At 46.4% G+C, this 13,289-nt stretch overlaps 1 protein-coding gene across 6 annotated transcripts in view; it reads left to right on the top strand.

Annotated features, from left to right (window-relative positions):
* Positions 1–13,289, top strand: part of LOC119441814 (ADP-ribose pyrophosphatase, mitochondrial) — a 234,038-nt gene that overhangs the window by 74,093 nt on the left and 146,656 nt on the right. The gene's annotated exons all lie outside the window — the stretch shown is intronic.

Genomic DNA, 13,289 nt, shown 5'->3' on the forward strand with positions numbered 1-13,289 from the left:
TCACAAAACAGGTACTGCATTACACTGGTTGACGCAGTGCTCCCTGCAGAGATTTTCATAGATGGCTTAGCTGGCATTTTCGCGACTGCGCATTGCAATGCCATCTGCTTAACAAGCAGACAATGAAGCTTGTTACAGACAACGGTGCGATTTTGATTGTGATTTTGCGCATGTGGATGTAACACATGTACCTTGGACGTGTTTGTGAGTGTGGCTTTTCTATGTTCAGGTAGTAGTTACGAAGTGTTTAACATGCCTCTAATATCACTCAAGCAACTTGAACGCAGTTTGTATCCTGTCGCAGGTCATCAAATTATTCAAAGTTGCCTGCCTGCTTTTTGTGCTTGGATATAACAATAGGTTTAACCGTGTTTTTGCTTTGTTTTAATTCTTTATAACTAAAGCAAACTCAATAACTCCACTTGAACCATTTTCTTTCACTATAGGCTCTTTGCCAGTGTTAAAGTTGCACCTCAGTGGCTCCTTGTTCAATTCCTGCATGGATGGTGCATGGAGCACATCATTTTCATTGTATGCAGACTAATAACTACAGTGGAATCTCGTTGATACAATATTCACTGGAGCCGGAAAATAAAACGTATCATCCAAAAATCTTTTTATCCGACGCAAGCTCTACAAAGTATGCATATGGCGTACTCTGTGACAAACTTGGAAAGCAAAGGTACGTGTGGCGAGTGCTACTACTCAGCTTAACGTTATGCAGAGCAGCATCACTCGATGCCACACGAGCCGCAGCCAACGCACTTTTATTTAGTAACGTTGAAATAGCTCGTCAGTTTGTGTTGAACTTTGTTCTTTTCATTGTCCGTAAGAAAGTCCTGGAAGTTAAAAAAAATATAGTTGATCCCTCATTCGTAAGAACTGGTAGAACACTGAAGTGAAACGTGTCTTCACAGAAGCTGTTGCATGTGTGCTTCATGTACTCGCGGTCCGCTCCAGCGAAAGGCGCACGATTTGCTGGACGGTGATCGTGTTGCATGTTTGCTTCGTGCACGGTGTCCAGGGGCCGTATTCTGAAACGTTCCACTTCGGCGAAATTTCTTTTTTCGCTTTCAGGCGCGCGCTGGTTGAGCAAAATTGAATGACGTTGGGCTCAACCAGCCAATCAACTCATCCAATTTTGCTAAAACAGCCAATCATCGCGCGCCTGAAAGCGAAAAAGACATTTCGCCGAAGTGGAACGTTTCAGAATACGGCCCCTGTTAGCGAACAGAGTTCAAACGCGAAGACTTGGCCGCGAGAAATTGATAAGGGTGTTCTAAGCCGCGTGTCAGTGCATGCGGCCGTGGGTTAATAGTTTCAATGTCGGGCTTTTGTACTAGAGGTCGTGGGTTCAAATCCTGCCGTCGGACAAGTTTAATAATGTTTATTTTATTATGAACTGCGAAGTATTTCTTGGCGAACATTTGCCACTTTAACAGCATCTATTTATCTATATATCTAGCTGCCTACGTCTTGGTGCTCTCATGGTCGTTTCGCAAACTTGGTATGTACCAAAATTGGCATCGTCTTGCGCTGGAGTTTGAGGTATGGTAGGGGCGCCTGGTGGCGGCGAGAAAAGTTATCTGGGTAGTACCAGCTTGGGTAGTATTGAGCCCTGGCTGTGGCGAAGCACGTTTCTAGCCCGAGTTTTGCGTCGATTCGCACTTTTTTCTGCCCTGTTGCGAGTGCGAAAAGGCTCGTCAATTCTCACCATGGAGGTTCTGTCAATGATGCTTCTGTCAATGATGATGATGATGATGGTAGCATTTATCCTTTACCGAAATTCAGCGTTTCTGCTCACGATAAACCCGCGTTTTATACGGCTAGAGCAACACCTGTAGCCCGCCGTGGTGGCTCAGTCGGTTCAGGCGTTGCGCTGCTGAGCACGAGATCGCGCGATCGCATCCCGGCCGCGGCGGCCGCATTTCGATGTAGGCGAAATGCAAAAACGCCCGTGTGCTTGCCCCAGGTGGTCAAAGTTAATCCGAAGTCTTCCACTACGGCGTGCCTCATAATCAGAACTGGTTTTTGCACGTAAAACCCAAGAAAAAGGAAGAAGCCCTATAGCTAAGCCAGGTATCGGTTTCTCCGAGCTTATAGGAAACGGACGTTACCCAATACAGCCATGTGCTTGGCGGCTGTGCCTGATAATACAGGTTGTTCAAAACTAAGCTTTATGGTTTTCTTAAAATTAGGCACTGGGAGGCACGCGAATACCACCTGTGCAAATAAGTTATGTGGCCAGGGGGGCACAAAGTGAGATGATAATTATCGCTGTGAGCAGCCCAATTAACTAAAATTGAAGAATTATTTTTTGTCGACTGCAGTAAGTGGGTAAGTTTGTACTGAAAACTTAGAGGCAGTCGTGTTTCTACACAGTATCAGTCGGAAGAATTATTCTAGCGTGTTCGTGCTCCGAGATATCCGACTCCAAATTTCAATTGTACTGCGCAGAGTTATCGACTCGACGCGAGAGCGGTTTATGCTTTGCGTTGCTATGGAAGGGAGGCATTTTGAACATTTTTAGGGCATTGACATATTGATGGGTGAAGTGTTGTCATGAGATTTGTGCATGACAACACCAAAGTTAAAGCGGCAGTATGAAATATTCGTTAGCATAGCTAAAAAGGTTTCTGCTGTTGATGGTGCAGTTGTTGCTTTTGATTTCAATAAAACTTACAATACTTGGAAATCAGCAGTCACTTTATTTGCATAGCCCAAACAAGGACCATGCCCGGTCGTCTAGTCACCATTACGCACGCGCACTGCCCTCCGGCTTCTCCGCTCGCGCCAATATCTCGGCGTGGCAGCTGCCGCCATCTTTACAGGCTGCGCGGTCGCGTGTTACGACAGCGGTTACAGGTTCTTCGATTTTTTTTTGTTTCACCAGCCGTGAGGGGAAGGGGGGCAGTTATTATCTTTGCCAATGCCTCCGCCGCCTTGTTAGACTAAACGCTGCACCCAACGGCCGCGTCACATCAGGGAGGAGCTTTGCGCCGATCCTCACTCTCTTGCATGCGTAATCATGCGAACGACAATTAAAATTTGGAGTTGGATATCTCGGAGCATAGACATGCTAGAAGAATTCTTCCAAGTGAAACTGTGCAGAAACACGACTGCCTCTAATTTTTGAATACAAACATACACACTTACTGCAGTCAATAAAAAGTTAATTATTCAATTTTAGTTAATTCGGTTGCTGACAGCGATAATTATCTCACTTTGTGTCCCCCTGGCCACGCAACTTATTTGCGCAGGTGGTCTTCACGTGCCTCCCAGTGCCAAATTTTAAGAAAACCATAAAGCTTAATTTTGAACACCCGGTATATCAACCTGTATTGTTTCTTAAAATAAAATTTGGGATGGTCTGTCGCAGGTTCGTTATAAATGCGTAAGCACGGGTCTGTCTTTGGAGTTCTGTTGGGACACCTTGATTTCCTTAAGAAGATTCTTTGTGTTCGGCTGAGACACCTTCGTTTCAACGCGGCAAACACTACGCTGGTTGTTTGCGATATGCGAATCACCGCGCATGAAGACTCACGACGCCACCTACAAGAACAACGATGTGGCGTAGTAGCCGTGAGCGCGAGCCAGCGTCTTCATGTTTTGTTTCCCACGCGACGCCATCCTTTTACACAAGGCGCGCATCCGCTCCCGTTTCTCTAACCATGCGACGCCATCTAAGGCCCGCGCGCTGGCGTTGGCCGCTGACGTCACGCTCCCCCACTTCGCAGCCGCTGCTCGAGGCTTCGCCCCGCTCCGCGACAACGCCCACTCAGATAAATGGATCCGGCGGCTTCGAGCTTCCTATGCTTAATGTACGACAATAAAACTGCGAAGTTACAATGAAAAACTTGTAGCGTACGAACGGTACTGTGCTCGTACTGTATATTGTTAACGTGTAACTGTGATCACAATGAGTGCTACAGTTAAAAAAAAGTTGCCTATGCGTAGTTCTTAGTTTAGCTGTTAGTTGTTATTATTTATATATGAACACTTCAGCGAGAGATCTCTTTCAAGCAGGTTGGTCGCGGAACCGATGCCAGCAAATGAGGCAACCGATGACACCCCAATGCGGAACTAAGTTGATCAGGCGCGAAAGCGCTCGCGCGGACATCGGCGTGCTTGGCAAAAGGGACGTCCCCTCGTTCATTCGACGCCACCGACGGGACGTGTAAGGCACGGCCGGCGTCAGGAGGTCCAAGGTGTTCATGAGAAGAATTAACTACGGCAACTTCGCGAGACCACACCCCTACGGAGTACAACTAAGCTTGTGAGCGCGCTACTTTTACTTCTACATGGCTGATACCACTGGTACTCACGAAAAATAAATTTGAAGAATGCTGGTGGCCATATTTTTTTTGACAGGGCCATCCCCTTATCAGCGAGGGGGCGATACAGAAATCTGAGGGGGGGTCCGAACATCCGGACATCCCCCCTGGATCCGCGCCTGCGTACATCGCGGCATGCTGAAAAACCGCTGCCATCGCGGCGCGTACCGTCGTGCGCTCGAATAGTTATGTACACATGATGTTTGCTTATCGCTGCTGTGAGTTCATTTATAGCAAGCATTTCCTCGCGCTGGTGCGCCTGAATCTAGCTGCGTGCAATCTTACCTGAAGTCAACTTTGTACGCGACTCGCTTCACTTGTCATTGACACCGCGCTAAAACTACGCCGTTAATTTCTTGAACGGCGTACACGTATTCGGCGTTGCATAATTTCTTGCCTATACGCAGCGTGCCACCCATGAAAAAATCTTCGGCGCCCGATATTCACTGCAGGCCGCGGTGCAACACAACCGAAAGTGGCGGGCCGATATTGTAAACGTGCTTTCCGAAGCAGATGACCGAGCTTGGTACTACCCAGTTCAGGACAGAGGGCGCTCTTTAGCACCATTTTCGCAGCGCCCCCTGGCCAACGCAGGAGCCCCATAAATGATAGGTCATAAAACAGCAGCCTACGTCTTGATGCTGTGTTGGTCGTTTCGTTAACTTTGTAGGTACCAAAATTCGTATTGACCCTTTTCGCGGAGGAGTTTGTTCTCGAGAAACGAGATGGCGCTTTCGGCGGCGCGCCATACGTTGCCTCAGCGAATGCGCACAAATACGAAACCATTACCGCTTCTGCCCTGTTTCCGTGCGATCAGCTGTCGGAAATACAACTGGGTTTCTCACGCATTGTGCTCCATTCATGCTGCAAAATGGGGAGCGGTGGATTGAAGACATCTGCAGTAGTTGGCTGCAAAAATAGCGGCTGGTATATTAAGGAATAGAATGAATATGTGTGTCCAAGTTCACGGACCATTGCTACATACGGACAGCCGCTATTGCTGGCCCTTCTCAATGTACGACTTTCCTCGTGGATAAAAAAAAATCACTTTTCACAAAAATTCATGTCAGCGTTGTATAGCTAACCTCCAAAGACCCCTCGAACGTTGGCAAGAGTGAGTACCACTCGTTAAACAATGACAAAAAGAGTAGCGCCACTTCCTGGCGTAGTAAGTTTCGCGCACGTTATCTCCACACATCTACCCGAACTCGCATGCAAACTTACGCACACTCTATCGCTAATGTATTAATAATATGTGAATGGGCGCACACTTGAATCAATGCGCCAAAGCATGGGCAACAGCGACTATACAGACAGCACACGAATGGTCGAAGCTGAATGTTTGGTGACAGTCCACAAGTGTAAGCGAGTTACTAGCGATACTACATATTTGCTACAAGCTATTACAAAGAACAGAACAGCTACGTTCCAAGCCTTGTGTGCAGCAAGAACAAATCTGTTACAACTGAGCACACCCGCGAGCGATTAGGCAGAAAATAGTCAGATAGGACCGCACCGACAAACTTTACTGAGTCAGAAACGTGACAAGCCGCTGCTTCTTAGTATTTGCCAAATAAAGAACGAAGAGCAAATCACACTGCCCCTGATTCAATTCCTAAGCGGAAAGCTTGGAATGCATTTTTAGGCTCATATACGCTGCTCGCGCTGTTTGGACAAAGCTTAACGAGCTTCGAAAGCGCTTTTACATGTCCTCTGAAGCTATGGCCAAAGCTTTGTGCCGACCACCCAGTCAGCGTCTACGATATCTCCCGAAACAGAGGTTTCCTCTGGCACACCGGGCGTCGTGTACATCCATTGTAAACACGGAGGCAGCTGAGGTAAGCAATGGACGCGTCACCACGTGATCAAACATGGCAGCGCCCTAGCAAAAATTCTAATACAAAAACTAATAGCCTATTAGGTTATTGACACTAATACAGTCTATTAGGTCTATTAGTGTATTAGTCTAATAGACATTGGTGTATTAGTCTAATAGGCCTATTAGTCTAGTAGGTCTATTAGTGTATTAGTCTAATAGGCCTATTAGTGTATTAGTCTAATAGGCCTATTAGTGTTAGTCTAATAAGTCTATTGCTGTGAAAGAAAATGTTGCAATGCACCAGATAAAGAAAAACAGGTAAAAGTTCTAGAAGCATTTATTAGCACAGCATATCTTTTTACAGATTCCTCTTTCGAGATCTTCGTCAGGTCAGCAATCTTGATTGAGAGAGCTTTTCGTTGACTTCGACCAGAGGACGTCCTTTTGATGAAGTGGTTAAAAAAACCTGGGTACAAAAATACACACATATAGAAACAGTAGAAAGCAGGGGTGCTAGTTCTACCACGAAACGTTTAAGCTGGCAATATTTGCTTCCAAATTAGAATAAATGCGGCTCGGCAATATTTTAGGACAGTTGATATATGCTAGCTCAAAATATTTATAACAAACAATGACGTTACCTGACGTGACAGGACAATTACAAAGCACACAAAATCTACATAAGATGTATGTTCCTTCGAAACTGTAGACAGATATAAGGAACTCTAGACAGAAATCTTGCACAGCGTTGTCGGAAACAGGCATGTTATTGCTGCAACGCACACAGCTATCGGCCCGACAGCACTGTACTTACGTCCACCGTCAGGATTTAAAAAAATAAGAAGAAAACGCTTCATACTGTACTACAGAGGCATAAATAAGAAGTATAATTACCTCGAAATGGCAAATCGGCGCCGGGGAAAACGCTGCACATCGATGCACGCTGATAGATCCACAAAGCCGCGAAGGACAGGGGTAAAACAGTTGCCTTGCGTTGTTTTGAAGTATTAACAGCATCCATAGATAAAACTATCCAAATATATTACTGCACGAATGAGATTGCGCAGGCGCTAACACCACGGGTTCCTTAAAAACACATCGTTCATTCACTAACACGCACGCCTCGCGTGACGCCTAGGGTTCCTCGATGCGTGCGCCCCCCTCCGCCGCCGTGGAGGGTGGAGTCATTCTGTGAAGGGGTGAATGCCGCCTTTCGACCGGCGGCCGCCATTGCGCTCCCCACGCATCGTCGCGGCTGGTTGAGTGAGACACGTGTGCGGCGTCTTCTAGGGCAAAATGCCCGGGTGTTGCGTGCCACAGTGCACAAACCATTCGCGAAATGGCTGGAAGATGTTCCGAAAGATCCGAAGAGGCGACTCCTGTGGCTGGTAAAGATCAGGCGCGACAAGTGGCAACCCACGGACCGTTCCTGTTTGTGCAGCGTATACGTTATTGCCTTTCTGTGTTTGGGGAGTTGAAGCTGTGTGACACTGGCACTTTTGATCGCGATCGAGCCTTATCCGGATCGAATTTCTCGATCGTCATCAGCTCCCTTGCCCAAGCTGCAGAAGGAACCCGATCATTGTTGAGAAATCAGATCCCGATCGGGCTTTATCGTAATCACCAGTGCACCGTGTGTAATAGTTCATTTGCACGCTATTTCCCGTAGCGTTTGTCCGTCTTGTAGTCTTGATATCTGGCATGCAAACGTGCCTGTTTAACTCGTTCGTTTCTGGATAGCACAAAATGCGCTGTTCTTAAACGCTTGTTGTGCATGAGCTGCAAGTGCGTAAAGATCTGCGCCTACGTTGTGCGCTTTTAAATGCGAAGCATTTCTTAGCGCACTTCGGCGACATTGAGCATATCTATCTATCTATCTATCTATCTATCTATCTATCTATCTATCTATCTATCTATCTATCTATCTATCTATCTATCTAGCCGCCTACGACTTTGTGCTCTCCTGGCCGTTTCGTTAACGGGATGTATACGAAAATTGGTATGCCACAACATGACTGCATGACGAACATAAATGACAGGTCATAACATGAAAATCAAAGCATGAATGTCATGAGCGGCATGGTTTACGTGCGACGGTCTTGGTGCTCTCCTAGCCCTTTCGTTAATGGGACGTATGCTAAAACTGGTATGGCACAACATGACTGCATGACGAACATAAATGACAGGTCATAACATGAAAATCATGACATGCATGTCATGAGCGGCATGATTTACGTGTCACGGTCTTGGTGCTTCCCTGGCCGTTTCGTTAATGGGATGAATACGAAAATTGGTATGCCACAAGATGACTGCATGACGAACATAAATGACAGGTTATAACATGAAAATCAAAGCATGAATGTCATGAGCGGCATGATTTGCGTGCCACGGTCTTGGTACTCTTGCGGACGTTTCGCTAACTTGATATATACCAAACATGGTATGACGAGACAACAATGTCTGACGACCATGGGTGACACGTTCTAATAACATGAAAATCGTGACATGCATGTCGCGCCAGCTCGAAGCCACAAGAATCAGTGGGAGTGGAAGCAAGAGATGCGCTGCAGTTAATTTGCAGTGAGTTGTAGCGCTTGTTCTTGAAAAAATTCTCAACCAAATAAACAATATACGACATATGAGAAATCGCTATGTATTGAATGCATTTTGTTTCCTCTACGTTGAGAAGCCGTGTGGCCGCTTTATTTTAAAGATATCGATGACCGGCTGCTTTATAACAGTTACCGGTTTAAGCTATATTGCTGCGGAAAACATGCTCAACAAGGTTTCATAGTCAATGCCTGCATGAGAGCCATGATTTAATGCCACAAAAGCCATATGTAGAGCACCAAATCATCTGACATGTATTCCAACAATTTTTACCCATCTGCACATTTACAGGACGGTAAACGAAATAAAAAAATTCGGAATACCCTGCGTTGCAGCATGCAGTCCATAAATGGGGTAGCTGATGACTGATTTGAAAACACGAATGTTTTTTACAATTTTGTTGAAGGCACAAAACGCACACAACGAAATGCGATGGCGCGCGCGCGCGCGCGCGCGCGCGCGCGTGTGTGTGTGTGTGTGTGTGTGTGTGTGTGTGTGTGTGTGTGTGTGTGTGTGTGTGTGTGTGTGTGTGTGTGTGTGTGTGTGTGTGTGTGTGTGTGTGTGTGTGTGTTTCGCACGTTTAACCAATATATAGCCCAACAAGACGCTATCTTAAGGTGTTTACGCAGCTGGCGTGTATGGTAGCCTTCCGCTGCCAGCGAGACCGGCTGCAAATTCCGCTCTAAAAATAAAGATTACAGAACGTAAATCGGAGACCTTCACGCTGCCGATGCGAAAACTTTGTGTTCTCGTCATATCGTTAAAGTACCACACGTTTTACATAACGAAGTCTACGTGCAGTGGCGCAAAGTACCGCTTGCTGCCTATCCTGGCTATAGGCTGCCTGCGGAGAGGGCATCATAATGGCGGACGCCGTAGCAGACGACGCGGTTGTCTCCACCCTCCACGGCGGCGGAGGGGGGCGCACGCATCGAGGAACCCTAGTGACGCCTCGCTAGCCTCGCTCATGGCGGCCGCCATTGCAAACGTGCTGTGCGCAACTACGCCTGACTACGGTCGCAGTTTTATATCCTTCCAAACCGCCGTGTTCCCTTCTCTGCGATACTGCTCTTTGATGTCCATAAATATTACTGCCTTTTATATGCGGTATCAAGTCAGTAATTTAGGTTAAAAGTTTTTACATGTACTTTTTGCGCACTTCAACAGAAAATACGACACTAACGAAACTTCAGCCGCAAACAAATATGGTTGCTGCTATTGCCATGGGTGTTCTGTGTTCGTAAACCGTCGTTCGTAAGCTGACCGGGCAAGCGCGATTCTGCCTTGCAGATTACAGCTGGTAATTCGTTTTTTTTTTTTGTTTTTTTTTTGCTTTTTTTTCATGGGGAAGTATTCGCTGTGCTGTAAACACTAGCTGTTTCCTCAACGACTCATCGCGACGAGGTTCAGTGAAGCAAAATTGGCAAGACCATGTTGGCGCACGTCGCTTTTGTGTATGTCGCCGAGAGATGGCCAGTTTCACTAGCTTAGTGCGCTGAAACTAATGCAAACGTGCGAACGCAGTCTGCTGCAGGCCTGATTTTTAATTATTCAGTGATTAAATAGAAACACCTCTCCATGCAAGCAAGGGGTCCGCTAGTCTATTTTTTCATCAACTTTCACCAGCAAACACGAGCTGTGTCAGACCAGCAACAATCTGCATAAGACTAATAGGACCTATTAGTCTAACAGAGATACTAGTAGACACGCAACACTGTTTGCATAAGACTAATACAGGGCCTATTGGTCTTATAGGTAAATCAGTACGACTAATAGAAATTTCTATTGGTCTAATACAAAACTGATACAACTAATACAAAACTGTATTAGACCAATACAAACTTCCAATAAATTTCTATTAGTCTAATACAAAACTAATACAACTAATACAAAACTGTATTAGACTAATACAAACTTCTATTAGAATTTTTGCTAGGGCGTCCACGGGATCGCCGCGAAAAGGGTCAATATGGCAAGAGTGTATGACGAACATAAATGATAATGGGTGTCATGTAGGTCATGAAACAGCTGCCTAAAATTACAATGACCCAGTGAAAAAAGATTAACACTAGGAAAGCAATGGGACGGGTTCGGATGTGGTACTAAGTGAAGGAAAAGGCTAATGGTTGATGGTCGATGACATAGTCATGAGCATGAGTAAGGCTTAAGAGGCCTTTCGCAAGGCCAGGCCTCTTAGGCTGTAGCTAAAGGGATTCCTGAGAACTCGTGACATGAGTGTCATGGCATGCATGTCATATATATAGGTCATGAAACAGCCGCCTACGTCTTGGTGCTCTCTCTTATGGTCGTTTCGTGAACTCGGTAGGCCCCCGGCACACTGCTTCGCATAACATCGATTCCCACAGGGCGTGGGATCTGCCGGTTTTTTATTACACAGTACTTCGTTGAAAATGACGAGTTTACAAAGTCACGGAGCCGCTTACACTTGGTTCTTTATTCTATGGCTACACCGCGTTGGGCCCTCCGCTGTGCTGTGACTATTAGAGTTACTGTATTCTCTAGCGACTACTAGGGAACCTCCATGTACCGCGGTACATGGAGGCTCCCTAGTCCAAATGGCTGAAGACGCCGCCGCGGCTCAGGGGCTGCCGGCCGCCGTCTAAAGGGGGGATGGGGGAGGCTTCTAGTCATTATCCCCTCCTCTATAACCACATTTTGGGCAAAATAAAGTTATTTCTCTCTCTCTCTCTCTCTCTCTCGCGTTCTTCGCCACAGTTCGCAGCACGTCTCTTGTCGAGATGCGCCGTTTCGTCGTGCATGGTTGCTTCGTCGTGAAGCAAATTAGCGAGAAAAAAGAAAGCGAGCCAAGAAAATCATCCCGAACCACCCCGACCACGCAGGCCCTACGCGTGGCGCAGGGGCGCTGGTAAACTAATAGCATTTTTGAAAGTAAAATGCGCCAGGACAATCGTAAAATACGACTTCACAACAACCTACAAGTATGATATCGTCGGATTGTAATTTGAATATACGAGAAAACGTAATTATCTTACGCGGAAACTCAAACACCCAAGCCTCTTTTCCAGCATTTCTACCATTCATACAACGGCGCGCCCCGGTCGGTGTTCCTTGCAAAACCACCATCCAGATGGCGCTCGCCTCATGGGCAGCGGCAAGCAAGATAGAATTTGAGGAGCGATTGAGAGAAATGGCAAAGCAGTGGGCAAGGAGAGTTTTCAGTTATTTGTACATGAGGAATGTTGTACAAAATGGAGGAAGCTGACCAATATTTGGACTGCAGGAGGGGTGCAAACCAGGAAACAGCGGTTAAGAAAAAGCTTAAGGAAACAGAGGGGTCTGTGGAAAACGGGGATGCAGACGAAATCAGCACTGGGAACATACCGAACTTTCAAGCAAGAAATTGCCAAAGAAAATATCTACGATAATTCTAGGGGAAGCTCTTTGTTGTTTGAAGCCAGGACGGGAGTATTGCGGACTAAGATGTACCGAGTCAAGTACCAAGGTATAGACACGTTGTGCTGTGCGTGTGGAGAAGAAGACGAAACGGCTGAACACCTCATACTTTTCTGTAAAGGGCTTAACGTACCCTACAGTGCAAGGCAACGGGGGTGATTTTTTCAAAGCATTGGGGTTTAGGGACAGTGAAGGCAAAATAGACTTTAAGCGGGTAGAAATAACCAAACAGAGGTTATCTGATTGGTGGATAAAATCAAGGCAGGGGTGAAATTTCACCCACCACAAAGTACAAAATAGGTTAATAGTCATGGCTAGGTGGCGTATGCCACCGCCCGGTTTAAAGGGTTCAGCCTCATCCATCCATCCATCCATTCATCCAGCGGCGCACCGAGGCCACCGTGGCCGAAGTGAAGGTGCAGAAAAAAGAAAGCTGCAGTTGCCGGGACCCCCGACAAACAGCCGAGGATCTTTGAATGCTATCGCGTTCCAATGGCGAAGCTTAAGCGTCCTCCAATTTCCCCCCCCCCCCCCCCTTCTTCTATGATTGAAATTATGAAAGTGTTTATTGCAGGACATATCTGACCCAAGACACACACACTGTGGCACACAACTTTTCTTTTATAACGCACATTTTTATTTGCTTTGCGGATAAGTTGCTACGTTGTAATACCCGTATACCACATACATGAATTTGTTATGTTTCTTGCAGTCAGCTTTTACAGGTGGCAATCAGCAGCTTGTGCACAACATGCGCCATAAAGCCCCGGTTGTTCAGCCTCCACATTGCGCCGGTACTCTTGAATAACCGCACACGAGCGGAGCATTGCCATTAGGCGTGGCGAAACTTGTAAGCGTGTAAAATGACTTGTAACCCAGAGTGCTGTATTATGTCGAACCTGAGTATAGTGCTGAGAACTGTAGGCTAGCACCCCCTTCAACTTCACGGCGTATGAGAAGTCACGTCTTTCTAAAAGTAATATAGATTTTTTTTTTACTCTGTGTTCTTGGGTACGCGAGCCGCTTGTGTCCCATAATTAAGTCTGCTTGGGTGTTTCTGGGGCTCAAACGGCTCGCACGCGCAAGTGGAA

This window comes from Dermacentor silvarum, chromosome 2 (genome assembly GCF_013339745.2).
Source record: "Dermacentor silvarum isolate Dsil-2018 chromosome 2, BIME_Dsil_1.4, whole genome shotgun sequence".
Classification (NCBI taxonomy): domain Eukaryota; kingdom Metazoa; phylum Arthropoda; class Arachnida; order Ixodida; family Ixodidae; genus Dermacentor; species Dermacentor silvarum.